Below are 9,333 nucleotides of genomic sequence, written 5' to 3'. Positions count from 1 at the left end.
TGTTCGGGCACCAGACTGGAGCTAAGAGCGTGGGTTAGACTCCCCTTTTTGTCAAGCCAACTACTGTGCCTCACTGAGAGGTTCCGAGCCTGCCAAGCTAAGGCTATGGGGTGTTTTAGTTTCCCCCTTTCTGTTCTGTTTCTATATAGACTGATACTGTACTGTTTTAATAGGGTTTAAGTCCCTGTCCTGAATAATTGTAAATGTTGTACATACTGTTTTGCACTGATTGTATATATGTATGAAAAATCTTTTTGCATACAGACTGTCACAGCTCATTGGACATTGTTTATTTACTGTTTTGGCTTCCACCATGCCCCTGTACTCTGTATTACTGTCTTACTGTTAAGCAGGCCTTCGGTAATCTCGGATTACTAGCCGGTTACGGTACTAAACCCATAGGGACGGGTTTGGGTCGTGACGGGCTGGCTAACCACTTATTGGTGCCACCAGCCACTTGCCGACCACTTTTTGTGTTGAAAACCAGAAAAAGTGGTCGGCTAACTAGTTTTTCTGGCTGGCCGACCAATTGTTGCTACTGAATTTTAGTTTGCTGCAACAAAGAGCAAGAAAGGGCATGGCAATGTATTTGCAACATATGTGTGCACAACCACCCTCTCTATCATGTCATGAGCTCAAGGGAGTGTAGTTCTCAACCCTCGGGCCACCAATCACGCATTTCAATGCATGATGGCCGAGAAGCCAAATTGCACAATTCAATATAAAATGAATGCACACATAAACACATAAAGCCTAAAACTCTATCATGTTTGATCAAGAGCGTCGGTGACCGAGAATTGAGGCACGTTTTATCACTTCAAGTATGAAACGTCCCTCGTTTCTCGTGCTCGGATTAACACTTAATCCAAACGAATGCAAGCAAACAACGTGGCATGTTAAACAATGCAACTCAAGCATGCAAACATGCAAATGCAACTACATGGCATACTTAATGCAACTAACAACATAGCATACACAATGCAAGGAATAACATGGCATACACGATGCTAAATGCTAAGAACTAGATGGCATACTCAATGCAAGGCAATCATAAGGTTCTAAGCACAATGCAATGCATGCATGCATAATGCAATGCAACAAGGGCAACAATATGCAATACACCAAGCATGCAACAACATGCAAACCACATACTCAATGGACTTAAACCAAAATGGACAGACCTCAGTCATGCCAAAACAGTGGCCATGATGCTAAAATGAAGGCACCGAAAACACATGCAAACATGCATACTAATTGGCTCACCAATTAAGGCACTAAGGTGCAACTCTCAAGAGCACTTAAAGAGTGAAAAGTATGGAAGTGTAACAACACTAAGTGCACTGAAATTAAGCAAGAAATGGTGCCAAATCATTCAAACAAGACAAGTAAGGCCTGGTAGGGTCCTTAAAGCATGAAGCTATCAAAGAGGACTATAAAGAGGGCATGCAATGCATGACACAAATGCATGAACCAATCATGGACAGAGCTTAAATAGGTCATAACAAAGACCAAAACATGCTAAGATGAGGGCTCAAAGGCCTAGGCATGCAAGCATACAAGCTAAGCCATAAACTAGGCAACAATGCACAACACTTAAAGACACTTAAAGAGTGAATGAAGTGGGAACATGACAGCCCTATATGCTCTGAAATATCATGTTAAATAATGCCAAATCATGTACACAACACAAATGAAGCATGCTATGGTGCCCAAAGCTTGAAATTAGGATATGCACTTGTACTACAACTATACAAAACATGAATCATATGGCTAAGGCAACCCAAAACAGTCCTAGAACATGTCAAAATGATACTAAAACATGTATGGAAGGAAGCCAAAATAAGCTAGCATGAAGGGCATAAGACATGATGCATACAAGGCAAATAAGGTGGATTACACTACACCTATTAAGACAAAGCATGGAATGACTTAACCAACAAAAATCAGAGTTATATCATGGCATAATAACCCAAAAAACACACTGAAATAATAGCTCACAAGCTTAGGCATGAAGGCATACATAATGGCTCATGTTAAGGCATAAAGGACTAACCCTCTAACGCATTGAATAAGTGAAAGATGTGAGTGTATGACCACACTACATGGACTGAAATAAGATTAAAAATGATGCAAAATCATTGAAATAGGTTAAGCAATGCATGCTAATGGACTTGATACACAAAACTAACAAGCTAGAATGCATTATAGCTATACAAAGCATGGCATGCGCGACCAAAAAAAATCAAAATCAGACCTTAAACATGGTAAAACATGAACAAAATCTTCTTTAAGTTAAGCCAAAAGCATGCTAGAATAACATGTCAAAGCCTGAGACACATTAGGCTACTTCATGGAATTGCACTACAAGTGCATGGAGCATGCAAAGGGGGTAATAAACAAACCCAAAATAGATCTAAGGCATGGTAAAACAATACCAAAAACGTACTGAAATGGACTCAACACAAGCTAGAATGACATGCTACTTCATGAAGCATACAAAGTTAGTTTGTGAGATTTACACTACAAGTGTATAAGGCATGCAAGGGATGATCGAGTTAACCAAAAACAGTGGCATGCCACCTCAAAATAACCCCAAATACATGCTAAGAACTCACCCTTGTAGAACCTCTTCAAGGCTGCAACTCTAGCAGGTTTTTCAAGCTCAAACTAACCCAAGAACACCAAAACCAGCTCCTAAGCACCTCAGCAACAAAAGGATGGTGTTTGAGTGTGTGTTTGTGTGTTAAAGTAAGACAAAATGACACTTTAAGGCACAAAAATGAAGAAGAAGAGCAATATAGAGACAAAGCTATATCTATAACTCTTAAGCCAATTTTCTGAACCTAGAGGAGGGAAGGGGAGCCTCCTTCTTATAGAGAACAAAAGGCAAAGCTTCTCAAAGAAGCTAAGACTCAAACCAATCCCTCCATACACGTGTATGGAGGATGGCTCTGGTGCCTTCTAGTTGTGCCAGCTGGAGGATAATATCTCAAAAAATGTGACAAAAACAGCCGACCACTTGATATGGTCGGCCAGCTACTTAAAGTGGTCGGCCGACCACTTCAAGTGGTCTTCCAAGAAGACAACTGGTCGGACATGGTGGGAGAAGGTCTAGGGCATGAAAACAATGCAGTGGTGTGGTGGCTGACCAGAAAAGATGGCCCAAAGACCAAGAAAGCTAGTTGTTCGACCAGAAAACTGGCTGGCAGAAGGAAAAGTGATCTCCAAGGAGAAAAAGTGGTCTCCCACCCTTGTACCACCTTACAAACAAGGAAAACAAGGTTTTTACCAAAAACAAACCAAAACGGATGCAAGACGAGAGATCGGGAGGCAAGACACGTGACCGAAAGCCTCAAAAACTAGTCTACGGGCACCAAAAGTGGTATACAACCACAAAAGTGGTCTCCCGGACCACAGTGTCCCTCTAGGCAGAGGCAACAAGGTGTGGTTCAAAAACCATGCCAAACGGAGAACGTTAAGCGGTCCCGAGACAAGGTGCGAGACCTAAGGCTCCAAAAATCAGAAACTAGTCTCCAAACGGGAAAAGTGGTCTACAACCACAAAGAGACGGTCTACAAGACCTCTCTCTCATTTCGGGAAGAGAAAACAAGATTCGATCTACAAACCGAGCCAAAGCACAAAGAGTTCAGAGGCCTAGAGGCAAGGCTCTCAGCCAAAACTCCAGAAACTCGAAACGAGCACAACATGCACCATCACCGAGCGCTCAATCGATGACGTCTGAGTCTTAAGGTCGGTCAAAAATGGGGTGTCTACAGTGTGAAGTGTTTTGGTTAGCCACCCTCGATTAATACCATCTCCTTCTCGGGTTGATAGTTAGATTTTTGGGTCGGTTTGGGCCCTACTTTTTGGGGTTTTTTAACTTATTCTTTTCATTTGACTTTGGGGCTATTATTCTATTATTACCTTGCTACTATAAATAGTCTCCAAACACTTATTCATTTTACTTTTTCTCCTATTTTCTCTCGCTACATTGTAAGTTTCTCTTCTTTCTCTCTCAACTCAAACTTTTTTACTTAGATCTTTAGATCTACTCACCTAGAGTGATCTTTTCACCTTGGTCCTTTGAGAAAGATTGTAGATCTCGTCAAGAGTTTTCTTTTAATCCAAGAGTTTCGTGGTTTCGTCGCCGGTGATTTTTTGATTGTCATCTCTCTTTGCTTCAAGATGAAGGGTTGGAATAAAATGTGTTTTGTGAAGAGCTTTAATTTCTCTTAAAAATCCTAGTTTGGTCCATGAAGATAGATGATGGTTTTGCTTAAATTGAAAATAGTATTATGAAATTGAGGCGTCAAATTACACATGTACAAGTTAAATTTAAATTTTAAATAGCTGGAAAATCTATGTAAAAGTTGCGATTGAACTCTTAATGTTGATATTTTAAATTATGTTATAATATGAAACCAAACTTAGGGGAAAGAAATTACTAATGGTATGGATGATATGAGCTTTGTGATGAAATGATGATGTGAAGGTTTATGCCGAATTGTATTGAATGGTGTTGAAATGGTTGTGTTGAATTTTGTTATGTTATGTTGAATTGCATTAAGTTATGTTAAATTATGTTGAGTTTAGTTGGGCTATGTTGTGTTGAGTTTGGTTGAGTTGTATTGGGTTGAGTTAAGTTGTGTTGGGTTGTGTTGTGGTTGACATCCGCGCGGGGAGTCAAAAATGTTTTTGGGGGCCAACGTTTCACCGTATAATAGCTGGCAAATGTGGAGGTGGTTTTGAATTAAAGGTGCCCAAATGTCCTGTCTAGGCTTATCGCTGGACGAATGTGGGAAAAATATTTTTGGGTGTCCACACAGTCTCGCCGTATAATAGCCGACAAAAGTGGAAAAATATTTTTGGGTGTCTACACAGTCCCGCTGTATAATAGCTGACAAAAGTGGAAAAACAGATGGTTTTGAAAATGTTTTTGGGTGCCCACTTCCTGCTGTATAATAGCCAGCAAATGTGGGGATGGTTTTAAAGTTGAAAATGTTTTTTTTTTTTGGGTTTCACGTCTTGCTATATGATAGTCGGTAAATGTGGAAAAACATGATTTTTGAAAAAATATGATTTTTGAGAAAAGCATTTTTGGGAGTTCACTTCTCGCCATATAGTAGCGGGCAAAAGGTGGAATGTGCCATGAATTGGATGCCCACTATCCCGCCGTATCAAGTCGACAAAATGTGGAATGTGTTGAGTTGGTGATAATATGTGTAACTTGTGATGAACTGATGAAATTACAATTTAATGTGTACCTTGGTATGGAAGGGGAATGCATATAGAAATTATTTGAAAAGAATGGAATAAGGAAATAGTAACTGGATAAGGGGTTGGTGATAATGAATTCACCGGGTTGTTTGCAACTATAATGAAAGACTAAGAGTTTTGTTTTGTAATTAATGAAGAATTGAATTAAAAGGGTTTATTATCCTTGTGATATGTTGAATTATAATTGATAATGCAAATGTGGATGTAATGTAGTTATGATATGTTGGAGTATAATTGATAATGCAAATGTGGATGTGATATAACTGTTAGACAAGTACGAGTTGAGTGTAGGAGAACTGTTATTGAACATAAAGGAGATTTGGATTTCTACATTAAGGAGTTACAACAAATATGAATAGACAGGTGGGAATGGAGTGTATGAGGGCTGTTTTTGAGTATTAAGGGAACTTGAACTTGAACTTGAACTTGAACTTGAACTTGAGATTATGGAGTTATAATAAATGTAATTAGTAAAAAGGGAAAATGGAAATAAAAAGAGGAATATTACAATGGAGATTAAATGAGAAATATTTTGGAATTGGTTAATAAATTTAAATTGATGTTGTTCCTTAAACATATTTGTTTTTAAAAAGGATTTATGGTTTTCTGACGATAACGAATAATTTTTATGGCTGAAGGTTTTCCTTAAATGTTCAAATAAATTACAAAACATTACCTTATTATATGGTATCACCCTGCATGCATGATTATTTCTATCTATAGGATGGCTATTGTTTTAGAACTATAAGATTTTTACTGGGCAATTGTGCTCATCCCTTGTTGTTTCATTTTTTTTTTACAGGAAGAGAATTCGGATTGATTGGTTGCAGGGTTAAGAAGTTCATGTATCTTTTTTGGGTAATTCCATAGTAGATGTGAAAGAAATGAATTTTGCACATTGACGTTTATAATTATTTATTTGTAATTTTGTAGCGGAAGCTTGGCATGTATTATTATTATTGTTGTATTCATTATGAGAGAGAATATGTACTATTGTGTTTATATTACTTAAGGGTAATGGATATTTGTATTAAAAAAAAAAAGACCTAAATTACAGGCTTTTGGTAATGTTTTCGAGTAATTAAAATTTGGGATGTGACAGCTTCTCCTCAACACCTTGTTATAGATAGGCTTGTGATATTTTTGTATTGCATAAAATCATGTTTTAAAGGGGAATCTGTGAAAAACATGTAGATGTGGGTTAGGGTTTTGAATCCAAGGAATAAATCTTATGTTTTAATGTTGATTATGATAAATTGATGACAATAGAATATAATTATGATAATTAAAATCAAAAGCCTTAATTTTGTCTATTTAATCATGTTGAGAAATAAGGTTAATTGCTAATATCATGAATTCTTTGAATCATATTAATTATTATGATAAAAGATGCGACATGAAAATAGGAACAAGAAATGGATTAAGTTATGTGTTTAACATGATGGTGGTTAATGTTTATATATGGTGAGCAAATGATCAACGGTCATGATTTTGAAAGAGTTATAATGTAAGATCAAAGTGTTGATTTTCACCTTCTCTTCACTTATATTGCAAGATCTAGGATGTATTCTTTGTAAAAATGAGTGAAATCAAAGGTTTGAGACTAGGGTTTTTCGGGAATGGAGGAAAGAGATAAAGGAAAAGAAAAATTTTAGAGAAAATAGGCAAAAAGTTGATTTTTGATTGGCTGAATCCGAATAGACCTCTAAAGCAGTCAATTATGCGCTCGAGCGGTGTGAGAACGAAGACTGCTCAAGCGGTAACTCCATTGCTCGAGCGGAGAACTCATTCTCCTATAATCTCAAATGTCACAACCCAAACCCGTCCTTATGAGTTTAGACTGTAACCAACTAGTAATCTCGAATTACTTGGCCTCAAAGACAGAATTAACAAAAATATTTTAATAATAAATGGGCCAAAAGTGGAAGCAGACTAACAACTTTTGTCCAATGAGCTGTGCATATATAGCATATCATAAACATCTCATTTAGTTAATAACTCACATCCATTCATACACAAAAGATACTACAAAACCAGGACCATACAAAACTTAAAACTTATGTACAGACATGGCCAAACATGACCAATAAAACGAAACAAAGGACAAAAAGCAAAAGCCTTATGCATGAGGCATCTTGGGCTAACTCCACAAAACTCAATAATTCTTTCACAAACTCACTGGGGCTGGACATCTCATTGCTCACCTACATACATATAAATATGGAGTGAGCTATAGCCTAGTGAATAGCATTAGAGTAAAGAGGTTATATGAATGAGTTCTATATACATAAGTAAAACCATAAAGTAACCTCAGTACGTAACGGAATGACCTCAAGTCCAATACATGACAGAACGACCTCGGGTCCAATGTATAACAGAGAATAGAGCAGAAAACAAAGCAGAGCAGACAGTGGCAAAAAGAGACAACCTAGGTTCCAATTCAACACAACTGTATAAAACGGCCTCCGACTTAATACATAGCAAAACAACCTTAGATCCAACATGAACAGAGATATAGAATGACCTTAGGTCCGATAGATACATTTACAAATAGCATACCGATCAGACAGATAAAAGACTCATTCATACTTTCAAAATTATCAGTATAAAAAAACTTACCACATTGTTATGGTAAAAAAATAACATAGGAGAAAATATCTTTACTAAGATATTACTCACCTTGAGTAGGTTGATGTTCTTCCACAACGTTCGAACCTACACATTACATATAAGCATACACATTGAAATATATTGTTTGAACCGAATAATTCATCTACTATTTTCTAATCCAATTATTCATGATGGTTTCTTACTTGTCAGTTCCTTAATGAGTCATAATTCATGCCTAGGAATGCTCAGAAGAATATGAGAATGAAGATGCGAACACAAAACAACATCCCAAAATGTGTTGAAAATGACATGATCGCTCAAGCCACCAAATGGTCGCTTGAGCAGACTGCATGGATTTCAAAAATATTGGGAAGGTTTGAAGTTGGCTCAAGCCAACACTCTATCGCTCAAGCAGTCCGATAACATACAAAGGGTTCGCTTGAGCCACCTTTTGGTCTCTCGATCGATCTGTAAAGACTGCAAAACTACTGGGAGCCCACGGAGTTCACTAGAGTTACTAGACGGTCGCTCGAGCGGTCAGCAAAATTTATGGGTACCAAGCTCAACAAAAATGGCTTCTAACAACTCTTCAAAACTTGGGGGTCTTGCATGGTTTGTTCAAATGCATGGAATAGTTTTAGAAAACTCAAATACAAGACCTTTGAAAAATCCTTTATTCAAATCTTCATCAATTTGTCAAAGATTTGAACCAAAATCCCATGCATGCAAGAATTTCTAACTCTTCTCTCTTATTCTTCAAAAAAATATGCAATGGTGCTTATAAATTCATGAGTTTCTGAAACAATATACAATATATGAACTCACATGCATGCAAAGGCTTCAAAACTCATACTCAAAATGATGAAATCAAAGGTTAACTACTAAGAATGTACATGCAACTCATCTTCATGCTCAAAAATCCATTTTTTTATAACTCTTATGAAAGTAGCTCAATAACTTGATGAAATCATGACGCATAGAGGATTTACTACAGAAATTGTGTTCAAGATTCTTACCTAGAGCTTCGATTTCAGAAAATATGAGATGATCCTCCTTAGTTTCTTTAATCTCTAGCACAAAAATGGGTTTTTCTCTCTAAAACAAGTTTTCAACTCTCACTCTCTTTCTAACTTGAGCTCTCAACACAAGGAGCCAATGATGAACTCAATAAAACCAAAGGAATAATACAACATTCCCTCAACTCAGCAGAATATACATACACACACTCTCACATCTTGACTCTCCTACACAAGATACACAACTCTTGCAAAGCTTCCAGCACAACACACACTCAAGGATTTTAATCCTCTACACCCAACATTACAAAATTCCCATCTCATACTACACTTAATCAGATGTTGAATCATAAATAGGATTAAATTAGATACTAATCATGTATTATCTTATATCATCTTAATTAAACACAAGTAGCCTTAATTAATCAAG

The sequence above is a fragment of the Camellia sinensis genome, chromosome 6, assembly GCF_055761805.1.
Source record: "Camellia sinensis isolate YWXY chromosome 6, ASM5576180v1, whole genome shotgun sequence".
NCBI classification, from domain to species: Eukaryota; Viridiplantae; Streptophyta; class Magnoliopsida; order Ericales; family Theaceae; genus Camellia; species Camellia sinensis.
This window is presented reverse-complemented; position numbering follows the sequence as displayed.